Raw genomic sequence first — 15,533 nt, 5'->3', positions numbered from 1 at the left:
GCTGACCAGGGCTGACCAGGGCTGACCAGGGCTGACCACTACTGACCAGTGCTGACCACTTGACCAATGGTGAGCTTGTGATGACCAATTGCGTCTACTTGCTGGTCAGTGGTGAGCTCTGTTCAAATTTCCCCCCTCTCTTATTTTATTGATGCCAAATTTACTTGTATGTTTCTGAGTACCGTTTGATGGAAATATTGATTTTGTTTGATTTACTGGTTTCTGTTTCGTTTCTATGGATGTTTCCCCTTATCGATATTCTCTTGAATTATTGGTCATTTTTGTTCTTCCATTATCAATTTTGACAATCCTAGTGGTATCTTAAGTATATGTGGTCATTTACTGTTTCTATCTTTCGGTTGTTTCTGGAATTCATGTCTGTCTCTAACAAGAACTGATGTTGAAAGACGATCTATGATAAAATACTGCTTTCACTTCTTGTTATTTCGTACAATCGTCTGACTCTTTCCTGCGTACATCAGTATCGTCAGTTGATTAATTATAATTTTTACTTTGATGTTATTTGTGATGTGGTTTCGACGTTTCGTTCATTTTCTTCCGATTCTGACTCGATAAAAATATTCTCAATTCGTACAATTCATTGACTCCAGCTGGATACATCAGTATCGTCAGTTGATTAATTATAATTTCTACGTTGACGTTATTTGTGATGTGGTTTCGACGTTTCGTTCATTTTCTTCCGATTCTGACTCGATAAAAATATTCTCAATTCGTACAATTCATTGACTCCAGCTGGATACATCAGTATCGTCAGTTGATTAATTATAATTTCTACGTTGACGTTATTTGTGATGTGGTTTCGACGTTTCGTTCATTTTTTCCGATTCTGACTCGATAAAAATATTCTCAATTCGTACAATTCATTGACTCCAGCTAGGTATATCAGCATCGTTTATTAATTAATTACAATTTTTATTTTGTCTTTATTTGTACTATTCTTAGGACATTTTGCTAAGTACACTGCTAATAGAATAAGACCCATACTAACATACATCATTTAATTCTTTAGGTATCAGTGTTTCTAAATTTCGTAGGTTGTCCAACTTACAGATTTTCATCTGCTCCATTACATTCTCCGATACATCAGCGCAACAAATTACTCCTCTACATTGGTCTTTATTAAGTGTTCTTTAATGATACTAACACAAGTAGCAGTTTCTGTTTCAGGTCAGATCTATTGTAGATCAATTCCAAGGACATCGAGGGAGGATGCTACAACCGCCGAGGAATTCAACCATCAAGGGATTCAATCATCGAGGGATTCAACTACCAAGGGATTCAACCACAGAGGGATTCATCCGCCGAGGGATTCAACCGCCAAGGGATTCAATCATCGAGGGATTCAACTACCAAGGGATTCAACCACAGAGGGATTCATCCGCCGAGGGATTCAACCGCCAAGGGATTCAATCATCGAGGGATTCAACTACCCAGGGATTCAACGACAGAGGGATTCATCAGCCGAGGGATTCAACCATCAAGGGATTCAATCATCGAGGGATTCAATCATCGAGGGATTCAACTACCAAGGGATTCAACTACCAAGGGATTCAACCACAGAGGGATTCATCCGCCGAGGGACCTTTAATTCCAAGTACATTAGTCTTAAGCTTCGTCGCGAATATTAAAATTAACGTCGAAGATTTCTCTATTGTCCGTGTTACCGCGCCCTACCAAGTAATTATTGATCAAGTAGCTTCACTTTCTCTCGTCCTCTCGTTTCCCGCTTCGATCACCACTGCTTTAATGTAGAAAGCAAGTGATCGGCCGTGTAGTTGGTCCAAAGGATATAATCGCCTTCCCTTGGTAGCTCGAGATATCAAGGGCAGTAGATTCGATCCTAAGATCCGCTGCATGGTTTAGCATCGCGTCGCGTCGCGTATCCCACGATTTAGCTTCATCCCTTCATAAAAGAGATAATTGCTTGGTACCACTAATTTAGAAAATAGGAGTCTCGTTTTCTCCTATCTTCTCAATTTTAGTTCCGAATCTGCTAGCTCAAATTTCGACGTTAATTTTAAGTCTCTAGTGTATCCGCGTATGTGCCATGCAATTGTTTACCAACTAGCTTCTCTCGACTCGTTATCTCGTTTCTTGCTTCGGTCACCACTGTTTCGTCGAACGAAACATGTGATCGGCCGTCCAGTTTGTCCGAAAGATCTAGTCGCCTGCCAATGATAGATCGATTTCTAGAAATAGAAATCAATCTACCAAGGGTAGTATCGATTCGATCCAAAGATCTGCTGCACGGTTCAGCATCGCGTCGCGTCGCGTCTCCCAGAATTTAGCTTCACCCCTCTTTTTAAACAAAACAATTGCTTGGCACAATTAAACTAGACTTAAGCGTCGACGACCATTGTACGCGTCTCCGTATGTCAAGTAATTATTTAACAAGTAGCTTCACTCGACTCGTTCTCTCGTTTCTCGCTTCGATCACCGCTGTTTCGATGAACGAAACATGTGATCGGCCGTCCAGTTGGTCCGAAAGGTCTAACCGCCTTCTCTTGGTAGCTCGATTGAAGGAAAATGTTTCTTCGCTGGAAGGTGTGGAGTTTCCGTATTCTGCGGAAACGCATACCTTCCAGCGGAAGTCGTTCCTGTCTCAGGTACTCTCTCTTTGTCAGACAGCCCAAGTCGGGTCCTTCGGGCTCCCGGCGGGTTGCGTTGGAGAAATGGAGACCTCGATTCAGGGATGCAGCATCCATTTTTCTATAGAGATCGAGTTAGCAAGTGCAGTAGGTTCGGTCCTCAGATCCGCTGTACGGTTCAGCATCGCGTCGCGTCGCGTCTCTCACGACTTAGCTTCACTTCTCTTTAATCTAAATAATTACTTGGTATAATTAAACTAGACTTAAGCATCGACGACCATTGTACGCGTCCCCATATGTCAAGTAATTATTTAACAAGTAGCTTCACTCGATTCGTTCTCTCGTTTCTCGCTTCGATCACCGCTGTTTCGATGAACGAAACATGTGATCGGCTGTCCAGTTGGTCTGGAAGATCTAACCGCCTTCTCTTGGTAGCTCGATTGAAGGAAAATGTTTCTTCGCTGGAAGGTGTGGAGTTTCCGTATTCTGCGGAAACGCATACCTTCCAGCGGAAGTCGTTCCTGTCTCAGGTACTCTCTCTTTGTCAGACAACCCAAGTCGGGTCCTTCGGGCTCCCGGCGGGTTGCGTTGGAGAAATGGAGACCTCGATTCAGGGATGCAGCATCCATTTTTCTATAGAGATCGAGTTAGCAAGTGCAGTAGGTTCGATCCCAAAGATCCGCTGTACGGTTCAGCATCGCGTCGCGTCGCGTCTCCAATAATTTAGCTTCATCCCATTTAAACAAAATAATTACTTGGCATGGCTAATCTAGTTTCTAAGGATGTAAAAGGGAGATCGATGGAACTGTGATTCCATCTATCTCCCTTCGGGTCTCCATTCGCAGCAACCTCCTCGTGGTGAGACCTGGGTAATATTATTTACGTTTAATTAATAATCGTATCACTCTTAGCCGGGTAATGCAATTATTAATTAAAAACTAAATAATATTAGCAAATTGGCTGCGATCCGCTTTGCATAGGTCATCATAAATATAGAGCTTTTTCGCTAGGTTAGTTTTGATTCTCATTGATTCATCCAAGATTGTAGAGTATTGTCAGAGACGAGGTATATGAGTAAATCTTTCAACTAATGTATTTTTTCGGCCCATTTTTATGGGGTCTCGAAACCCCACTACCATTTTCGTGCTATTTATAATATTACCAACAGATTTAGAAATGAATTTCAATCCCTGCATAGTCAACTCACATGTATTCATGCACACACTACAGCTATCAGCCCATCAATACTAATTCAGTGAATAGTGTGTCAACTGACCACTATCCACGAGAAGAGGGCGCTAAAATCAGCCCTGAATTTTCAGGTCGGTATGGCAGTAGACCTTTTACCCAATGTACTTTTTCGGCCCATTTTTCTGGGGCTCTGCAGCTCCATTATCATTTAGACGTCGCTCACAACATTACCAACAGGCTAGAGAAAGCGACCATAGCGCTTCTTATGGTGAGAAATGAAATTACAAGAATTCTTCTGTTTCCCAACGGAGTGAAAGAAGACTCAGGCTGCGAAGACTCACAGCTGATTGCTGAACCTTATCCAGAATATCAAACGCGAAAAAATAATCACAACACTAAAGAGAATTGCAATCAAATTCATATTACTTGCAACTTGCAACGCGATTAATATTCGTATTTCGTAACGCTACTGTAATTCGAGATTAATGTTCATACGTAACACTATACTGGAAAAGCAAACGCGAAAATTTTCATTATTCGCAACTCTAAAGTTAACTATAAAATTAATTAGAACACTAATGCACACCGCGATTTACCCCAAAATATTGATTGTTGTAATATAAGTACCATCTGAAAAACTACACCTAACTACTATAACTACAGACAAATACAGTGACAAAGTAGTAACAGAAAATGACTTTCCATCCTCATCCGAAGACGAAGATGAAGAGCCATTCGTTGTAGCCCACTCTTGAGACAATTTGTCAGGGCCTCTTCGACTCCGCAGAGCCTTTTCTCTCTTCGGCGGTCCTGCCGATGCCTGAAACTTAATACTAGGCTCGAAATTCCGTGCAACATACAGTCCTTGAACGATTCGAGGAATCGTTATCAGAACAGATGTGACGAAACTCGAGCGGGACGAGCGTCTCGGGAATCCTGCCGCGAACGAACGCGACCGCGAAGAGCGACAGTAAAGCCGCGCGATTCCAAGAATCGAAACTAAAACCAGAACAAACGGAACAATCCGTTTGGATCGGCTAACGTTTCGACTCCTCAAATCGAACTACAGGCACAGGACTTGTACAGTCCTGCCCTGACCCTACCTACTTACAACTAACACACATACCAGAAAGTTAAGTTACCTACCTACCTAACGCTATATTTAAAAAATTCCAAAACTCATTCTCGCAAGCAAACACTCCACGGTTCTCACACATAATGTCCGGGCGCAAAAGCCTACACTAGAGAGGATTCCCCGGGGTTCCTCCGACACCCGAACATTTCACACAACATTCATACTCTAAGGTACGTACCAAATCCTGAAATCGGCTGACAAAAACTAATGATCACTGCGTGTTTTTATTATATGTATGTTATTATTATAATTGATGAGAATCTAGTGTTAGAAAATTTTTAATTACAAAATAATGAAACGACGCACTTCCACAGCCTAACCACACACACATGTGGAAAGTACGTCGTGCACGATGCACTAGCTTTGCCAACCGCACATGTATAGATTATTGTTATAAATCTAAGTCATCGTGCCCGTGGCCTACACTCACTCAAGTAGCACCTGGGCACTTGAGTGAGATTAGGCAATGAACACGGAAAAATAACCTGGAAATCCTGAATTAGAAAAATGATTAAAGTGAATACTAACGAATAACAAAATAGTATATATTTAAATAAAATACTTTCATCAAGACTTTACGATAAAATAGTTTACTTTGAAATCGCAGATAAATTATTGAAACAAACTAATTAAAATAATCTACCCTCGGGCAATTCTGTCATCAAAGCATATTATTTAAAGATGAAAATAGTATACATATCATGCATGACTCAAGAATTTATCCGTCGCGAAATGTTTTCTTGTGCATAAATTGAAACATATTTTTCAATATGTAAGGAAAGGCTTTGGTATCTTTGATACAAAGTCATTCAATTATATCTACATGCGAGACACGAATAAAATGAAAAAAACAATCAATATTCAAAATTATATATTCAATAATCATGATTATAGCAAATGTAATTAAGTTAGTACAATAATTTATCATACTATGAAGCATCCATTTACCTAATTCGTAGCGAGGAAATCGCGGGGCACAAGAAAACTCTAGCCTACACTAAAAAAAATATAACAGTACATGTTACTACTCACGGGTATGATTCATACCCGTGGTCACTGTATTTATCAAAAATTGCACGTATACAACTGGTCACCCGCGTCGATTCGGACCTTTTTGTCCTACGACGTGATGGGGGACCAGAGGAAACAAAATAGCATGCAACTCACCAATTGTAGAATGAAAGCACCCGCACGTCGAAGTTGGCTAGCAGGAGTCATCAGCGAAGTCATGCAAGAGGTTCCTGGATCCATATGTAGGTACGTTGATGGGATGTTAGGATCCTGTAAAAAGAAACAGCAAATATAACACACTACTTCTTAAAATGTAGAGATTTTAATTTTAATAAAAAAATGTCTGCTATTATTGAAAATTTAATGTAGCAACATTTCAAAAAAAGAACTTTTTCTAAACGTACACGGAACAAAGTACGAAGATACTTACATTTTTTGCTCGTGGGCATCGGCAAATACTCCTGTTCATGTATGCACTGACTCTACTATCGCGATTCATGAAGCAAAGGGAGCACCGGTGCTCTGACTAAAATTTACGAGAGCGAGAATATACACCGACTCGAACTTCGCGTGTCCCTAAAATCGAAACGATAATTTATTAGAAACCACTATGCTTCGAAAAACGAAACACTCTAAACGACGCAAGCACTGAATTTACTGACCGCATTGCGCGCGGCCGTCAAAATTTCTAAAAAAAAATAAACATTTCGGATTAGAAATAAAAAATAATTTAGTAAATACACAGATCTGTCTATCTATCGATTTAATATTAAATTTCATCGATAAAAACACAAAAATTGGTAAACATATATAGGTACATACTCACTTGTTATAACGAAGTTGAGTTTACCAACGAATTTCTTATTTCCTCGATTGGCGATGTCCAAGCATTAATGGCGTCCATCCGTTGCATGCCGGTAGCGTCCCTTTCAGTCGAAGTGCAGCAAAGTCTGTAACAGAAATAAATCAAAAATTACGATCCGATGCGTTAAAATAAATGCATCCAGACCTTAATTATAGATAGACTGAACCCGAAATATGGTCTATGAATTGATAATTACGTTTGCATGTCGATTAAAGATGCAAAAAAATGCACGAAACTGACTCGACTTTTTTCGCGATTTCGACAGAATTTCTACTAAATACGTCTTAATATTGCACGAAAGCATCAAGAAAGAGTAACGGAGAGTACCACGAACGATTCTGGACATTCAGATGACAATAATTAATAATTACGTACCTAATTAGACGGGAAACTGTCAACGCACTTCTCACCCTCTTTTCCAGACTAAGAATGACGAACAGGATCGGACGCGTCTACCGTGTGAGGAGTGGGGAGTGGGGTGAGGGAGTCACGTACACCGTTTCGACTCTCGATGTATACTTTGAAGGAAAGATTAAGCCTTATATTTCGAATAACTGAAAATGAATAATGTAGATACGAAACATAAATAAAATAAATACAAAAAGATACCAAACAAACAATTAATTACTTAATTGACGTTATACTCTTGTGACGTCAGAATGCAGGCCGCTCATTGGCTCTGCTTGAACATTGAATATCGACCTGTTATTGGATGCACAAGTTACTAGATCGATTCAAATATATTAACTCTAATCATAGAAACATGTGTTAATATTAGTTTTCAACCTAAATTTCAATCAATTTCTTGTATGAATGTTCCTTTTGTATATAGTATATGTTCTGCAGTTATTTGTCTGAATTTTCACTAGATCTACATAAAAGCCTATCGTGATTCTGCGACGATACCATTTGGTAATCTGTTGTGCAGGCAGATGTCAGCAGCAATTATTTTTTCGTGACACACGGATTAACGACACAGACAATGCATCGTGTAGACGTGTAAAAAACACAGTTTCCCGTGCCACGCGACCAAGAAATCACGAGCTCAGTTCCAAGGCGAAGTCGAGAGGCTGGCGACCAAAGATAATAAACACGGACCGATCGAGTTTCCCTGGCCTGCGAATGCTAGCAATGGTAGGAATAAAATTACTTTTAAGAAATATTTTAGAATACACAAGAAATACGTACAGATGAGTAATAGGTTAGAACAGTCATTTACTCAAACATTGTGAATATTAATGCTTTTGTGTACGCTATACATAAACTACAAAATTTACATGAAAAGCATTGATCAATTTTTCAATCAAACATTAATATATTTAAACGTTATTAAGCAGATATTTCGATCGATTTAATTACCCATGAATAGTATAATACATCGATATATCATTTTTAAGAGACACTATCGAATTTATCGAATGTATCGATGTTCAAGCAGAGCCAATGAGAAACTTGCATTCTGATGCCACAGGAATATATCGATAATACATCATTAAGTAATTAGTTGTTTCTCTGATATCTTTTTATATTTATTTTACAGCCACAGATCCTAAAAAAAGATATAATCAATGTTATCCGAAATATAAGGCTTAATCTTTCCTTCAAAGTATACATCGAGAGTCGAAACGGTGTACGTGACTCCCTCACCTCACTCCCCACTCCTCACACGGTAGACGCGTCCGATCCTGTTCGCCATTCTTCGTCTGGAAACGAGAGTGAGAAGTTCGTTGACAGTTTCGCGTCTAATGAGGTACGTAATTTTTAATTATTGTCATCTGAATGTCCAGAATCGTTCGTCGTACTCTCCGTTACTCTTTCTTGATGCTTTCGTGCAATATTAAGACGTATTTAGTAGAAATTCTGTCGAAATCGCGAAAAAAGTCGAGTCAGTTTTGTGGATTTTCTTGCATCTTTAATCGACATGCAAACGTAATTATCAATTCATAGACCATATTTCGGGTTCAGTCTATCTATAATTAAGGTCTGGATGCATTTATTTTAACGCATCGGATCGTAATTTTTGATTTATTTCTGTTACAGACTTTGCTGCACTTCGACTGAAAGGGACGCTACCGGCATGCAACGGATGGACGCCATTAATGCTTGGACATCGCCAATCGAGGAAATAAGAAATTCGTTGGTAAACTCAACTTCGTTATAACAAGTGAGTATGTACCTATATATGTTTACCAATTTTTGTGTTTTTATCGATGAAATTTAATATTAAATCGATAGATAGACAGATCTGTGTATTTACTAAATTATTTTTTATTTCTAATCTGAAATGTTTATTTTTTTTTAGAAATTTTGACGACCGCGTGCAATGCGGTCAGTAAATTCAGTGCTTGCGTCGTTTAGAGTGTTTCGTTTTTCGAAGCACAGTGGTTTATAATAAATTATCGTTTCGGTTTTAGGGACACGCGAAATTCGAGTCGGTGTATATTCTCGCTCTCGTAAATTTTAGTCAGAGCACCGGTGCTCCCTTTGCTTCATGAATCGCGATAGTAGAGTCAGTGCATACATGGACAGGAGTATTTGCCGATGCCCACGAGCAAAAAATGTAAGTATCTTCGTACTTTGTTCCGTGTACGTTTAGAAAAAGTTCTTTTTTTGAAATGTTGCTACATTAAATTTTCAATAATAGCAGACATTTTTTTATTAAAATTAAAATCTCTACATTTTAAGAAATAGTGCGTTATATTTGCTGTTTCTTTTTACAGGATTCTAACATCCCATCAATGTACCTACATATGGATCCAGGAACCTCTTGGATGACTTCGCTGATGACTCGTGCTAGACAACTTCGACGTGCGGGTGCTTTCATTCTACAATTGGTGAGTCGCATGCTATTTTGTTTCCTCTGGTCCCCCATCACGTCGTAGGACAAAAAGGTCCGAATCGACGCGGGTGACCAGTTGTATACGTGCAATTTTTGATAAATACAGTGACCACGGGTATGAATCATACCCGTGAGTAGTAACATGTACTGTTATATTTTTTTTAGTGTAGGCTAGAGTTTTCTTGTGCCCCGCGATTTCCTCGCTACGAATTAGGTAAATGGATGCTTCATAGTATGATAAATTATTGTACTAACTTAATTACATTTACTATAATCATGATTATTGAATATATAATTTTGAATATTGATTGTTTTTTTCATTTTATTCGTGTCTCGCATGTAGATATAATTGAATGACTTTGTATCAAAGATACCAAAGCCTTTCCTTACATATTGAAAAATATGTTTCAATTTATGCACAAGAAAACATTTCGCGACGGATAAATTCTTGAGTCATGCATGATATGTATACTATTTTCATCTTTAAATAATATGCTTTGATGACAGAATTGCCCGAGGGTTGATTATTTTAATTAGTTTGTTTCAATAATTTATCTGCGATTTCAAAGTAAACTATTTTATCGTAAAGTCTTGATGAAAGTATTGTATTTAAATATATACTATTTTGTTATTCGTTAGTATTCACTTTAATCATTTTTCTAATTCAGGATTTCCAGGTTATTTTTCCGTGTTCATTGCCTAATCTCACTCAAGTGCCCAGGTGCTACTTGGGTGAGTGTAGGCAACGGGCACGATGACTTAGATTTATAACAATAATCTATACATGTGCGGTTGGCAAAGCTAGTGTATCGTGCACGACGTACTTTCCACATGTGTGTGTGGTTAGGCTGTGGAAGTGCGTCGTTTCATTACTTTGTAGTTTAAAATTTTCCAACACTACATTATCATCAATTATAATAATAATATAAAATTTCTATTTACCATTTATTTGGCAATAGTTGATATTGCATACACAACAGTAAAATTATAAAATGCTTAGTAGATTAACTTCTCGATTTTACACATACATATTCTATTGTATTAAAGACAATATTAAAACGTTCTCTATAAATGCTTATATGTACGTATAATAAAAACACGCAATGGTCGTTAGTTTTTGTCAGCCGATTTCAGGATTTGGTACGTACCTTAGAGTATGAATGTTGTGTGAAATGTTCGGGTGTCGGAGGAACCCCGGGGAATCCTCTCTAGTGTAGGCTTTTGCGCCCGGACATTGTGTGTGAGAACCGTGGAGTGTTTGCTTGCGAGAATGAGTTTTGGAATTTTTTAAATATAGCGTTAGGTAGGTAGGTAACTTAATTTTCTGGTATGTGTGTTAGTTGTAAGTAGGTAGGGTCAGGGCAGGACTGTACAAGTCCTGTGCCTGTAGTTCGATTTGAGGAGTCGAAACGTTAGCCGATCCAAACGGATTGTTCCGTTTGTTCCGGTTTTAGTTTGGATTCCTGGAATCGCGCGGCTTTACTGTCGCTCTTCGCGGTCGCGTTCGTTCGCGGTAGGATTCCCGAGACGCTCGTTCCGCTCGAGTTTCGTCACATCTGTTCTGATAACGATTCCTCGAATCGTTCAAGGACTGTATGTTGCACGGAATTTCGAGCCTAGTATTAAGTTTCAGGCATCGGCAGGACCGCCGAAGAGAGAAAAGGCTCTGCGGAGTCGAAGAGGCCCTGACAAATTGTCTCAAGAGTGGGCTACAACGAATGGCTCTTCATCTTCGTCTTCGGATGAGGATGGAAAGTCATTTTCTGTTACTACTTTGTCACTGTATTTGTCTGTAGTTATAGTAGTTAGGTGTAGTTTTTCAGATGGTACTTATATTACAACAATCAATATTTTGGGGTAAATCACGGTGTGCATTAGTGTTCTAATTAATTTTATAGTTAACTTTAGAGTTGCGAATAATGAAAATTTTCGCGTTTGCTTTTCCAATATAGTGTTACGTATGAACATTAATCTCGAATTACAGTAGCGTTACGAAATACGAATATTAATCGCGTTGCAAGTTGCAAATAATATGAATTTGATTGCAATTCTCTTTAGTGTTGTGATTATTTTTTCGCGTTTGATATTCTGGATAAGGTTGAGCAATCAGCTGTGAGTCTTCGCAGCCTGAGTCTTCTTTCACTCCGTTGGGAAACAGAAGAATTCTTGTAATTTCATTTCTCACCATAAGAAGCGCTATGGTCGCTTTCTCTAGCCTGTTGGTAATGTTGTGAGCGACGTCGAAATGATAATGGCGCTCTAGAATCACCTCCGAATTTTCAGGTCGGTATGGCAGTTAGATTGGGCCACGAAAGTTCTACTCGTATACGATTGATACGAACCATGGTGTACTGTGAAATTTACTATTTCTATTCGGTGTACACAGATGTCACTACCAGCATAAACTTTCATAGGAAGAGTATCATCTTAAAAGAGACAAGAGTAATAGCAACATTATCTAGACACCTCAGATGCACGACAATAAGTAAAATGCATATATCACGAACAAGGTATAGATCAGACCTAGCAAACGATGCTATTTTTTATCATATAATCTTGGGACTCCAAAGCATCATTATCATTCCCAGGTCACTTGTATCGTTATCGATTAAATCAGATCTATGTAAAAATTGAATAAAGAAGAGTCGATATCTTAAGATATTATTCTTCCCATAACGATCGATTAAAGAAAGACAAGACACCTTCGTAGAAAGCTGACTCGGTTGGAGGAGACAATCGACTGATTAAAAGGCGAGATTGAAAATGTTAACCAAGAGCGAACAGTTTCGTAAATGAGATCTTAAGACGGGGGTAGGATCTAACCAGTAGTTAGAATAAGTCTGCGGTAAAACTGAACCTGTAGGATTCTTTCGAACTAGCCGAAAATCCGTAGATTCGGCAGATCCATGTAATCCTCGCAAGGTAATCAGGAAAGGCCGGGAGGGAAATTAATGGCAGTGGATCGGTGCGATGCATCTGAACCCGGGGCGGTTCGAGGCCAGGATCCAATTTGCCCGTTAATCGAGAGACCGTCGCGTCGCGTCTAGGTGAGATTCGAGGATACAATCGTAGATATACATATAACTGGAGTGCTACATCCGAAATATCGAACGTCTTGGTTCGGTCTGTGTCTTTTTGATAAATGTCTTGTTCGATGTTACCAGCTTGACGCGTTTCTCGAGACAAATTCTTCTGTGGATGTCCTCTTCTGGATGATTGATATTTTTGAACATTTTATAATCAATACTTACGTAATCGCAGAATTAATTAATGAAAATGAGAAAAATCTCCGTTATTTGGAATTACATCCGAAAATAAATGTACGTACTCTGTAAGAAAGGCATTTCAAGTCGCAAAAGTTTCGAGAGTAGACGTGGTAACGAACGAGATTTGCGTAAATGAACAGGAATCGATAGAGAAACGATTAATTTAATTTTAGGTCTTTTTAACGCGTGATTTGTTAAAATTTATCGCGAATGAATAATAAACGAGGTCGTGACGAGTTGTTATTTTTCGTGGATAAGTACGACGACGTCTGGAAAGACGTTGCTGAGATTCGGTCGTTCCGTATTTACATAACGTAGGCAAGCATCGTGACTTGACAGCACCGGAAATGATGTTCTCACCATACTCTGCAGGTCATTTCCACGAAGAGGTGCGTGGCCGATGTAGCCCAGAGAAATCACTTCCGACTCGCTGAGCCGGAAATTCGAGCGAATCCCTGATCCCGTGTCTATCTCTCTCTCTAATGCGAAATGCGGATCGTCAGGAGTATCGGTGTTTCGATACGTTTCTGGATCGACGTTGTCTCGAGTCGTGGGATTATCGAGGAGACGGAGGATGCGTAATCGACGAATCCGATAAAACAGTCGGAAAAGATGAATTTATGGGCAATAATTCGAGCGCAATCAATTACGGAGAACAGTAGGAATAACTCGAAGGAAGAAGCGTAATAGCTTTGGTACTCACATACGTATTTGTAAAGTTTCTGACGTTACGAACGAAAATCTATTTGACTTTTACAAATTAGGTACCGTAAATAATTATTATGTGGATATTAAGTAAATGCAATTGGATAAATAGACGTCGAATTCATCGCATAGCGAAAGACGCCCTGAACAGAGCACGACCACGTAGCAAACAATTTTTACGAGAATACGAAAAAGTTGAAAATTCGTACCAGCATGGCAGATGTCGTGCGTTTTACGGCAATAAATACCTTAATTGCAACCCGAAGCTACTCCTTTTATCTTTGCTCGATTACCCTTGGGCGAAAAAAGTCCTTGAAGGGTATTTAACGTCTCGTAATTACTTGCGTAATTACTCTTCGTTTAGTCCGGTAAGAAAAAAGCAACAACCAAAACGCGCAGCAGTTATAATGTTTTTCTTTCTCTTTGGGACGTGAATATTTATGCGGTGGTATTCTCGTTGACGATCACGGTACGAAGAGCACAAAACAACACTATAGTCGTTACGATCGATCGAAACCTTTGATGTTTTGATTTTCGTAGGAGAGGTTTTATGTTACTAAAGCATGTCGATAATTTCCAAATTTTAAGAACGCGCAAGTCCGTCTATATTCGTTTAACGTTGAAAGCGATTCGCATCCGGTGTTAGAGATTCGTAAAAGAGCCTGGAAGCTAGTGGTATCGGTAATCGGAGGGACGCGAGATTCTTGCTGTGTACACGCGCGTCGACGTAGAGGATCGTGAACGCTTAAGCCGAGAAACTGTAGCATCGACGTCGAGGCATCATGGTCGACGACGCAGAGACGACGAGCCGCTAATTTCCTCGCGGAATCGTCACACTCGGTTTGTCACCGCATCCGGGAAGCAATTCCGTAGATTCTTGCTCCGAGGAATGCTCCCTTTGATCGTCACTCGCGAACATCACTCTAACAAGAAACGGCGCATAACTCGCCGCTCTGTATCTGCTGATCCTCCCGTTATAGCTCTCGTCTGGTCCTTTGAAACACCTTCGTTACAGACGCGAACGATATTTGTGAAAAGTTACAGAAGGACCACTCCAGTTCGAAAGTAAAAATATCATCGTAATCGAGACACGGGTCATTTTGCGGTCCGAGAAGGATAGATTCCGTCGATGTTAGGGCGGGACGTCGTCTCGAAAAAAATGTTTATTTTTAGAAATGGACGGTAGCAGGGTAGAAATAGTTGCAAGGATATATCTCGTCGGGGACGGAAACGTGCCGCGGATCGTGGCTGATTGTAAACAATTTTAGGATCCTCGCATCCGTGAGATATCCAGATCTGATCGGAGTATCTCGAGCCGGCGTTGATAATGTGGCGGAGCTGGCAATGGGGACGACATTACCGTCGCAACCCCACATCGGACAGGACCGAGGGTATCAATCAGTGGTACACGAAAGGGGCGCGGTCGGCCACGTCTGTCGTCGGATCTCGCTTTGTCTGCCCGCGACAGATAGACAGAACCGACGCGTAGTTCCGACGTATCTCTATTCGATGACGCTTTTGCCACTGGAAACGCCACGCCACGCCACGCCGTCACGTTACTTTGTTCGCGACTTTCCCCTCGACGCTCGATCCTATGGGGTGTTAATAAATTTGGGCGGAGCTGAATACGAGCAGAGGGAAGGGAATAGAAACCGTGAACAAATTTACACGCAATTTTAATTCACGATTCTTTCGTATTTTATAGAAATTAACAAGTTAAACGTAACTAAAAGCAATAGTTGATTGGTTTTCCGTATCCGTTATTCAACTTTTTAAACCAACTCTTTCGATCTTGGTTCGTATTAACGTCACGGTACGCGATCGTTGCGTCGTTGGTTAAGAAGCAAGCGAATCCTTCACGGTAAAAAGTCGTTTTATGCGCTTGAATTTGACGATTCGCGTCGCAGCGTGT

Source organism: Colletes latitarsis, chromosome 2, assembly GCF_051014445.1.
Source record: "Colletes latitarsis isolate SP2378_abdomen chromosome 2, iyColLati1, whole genome shotgun sequence".
NCBI classification, from domain to species: domain Eukaryota; kingdom Metazoa; phylum Arthropoda; class Insecta; order Hymenoptera; family Colletidae; genus Colletes; species Colletes latitarsis.
This window is presented reverse-complemented; position numbering follows the sequence as displayed.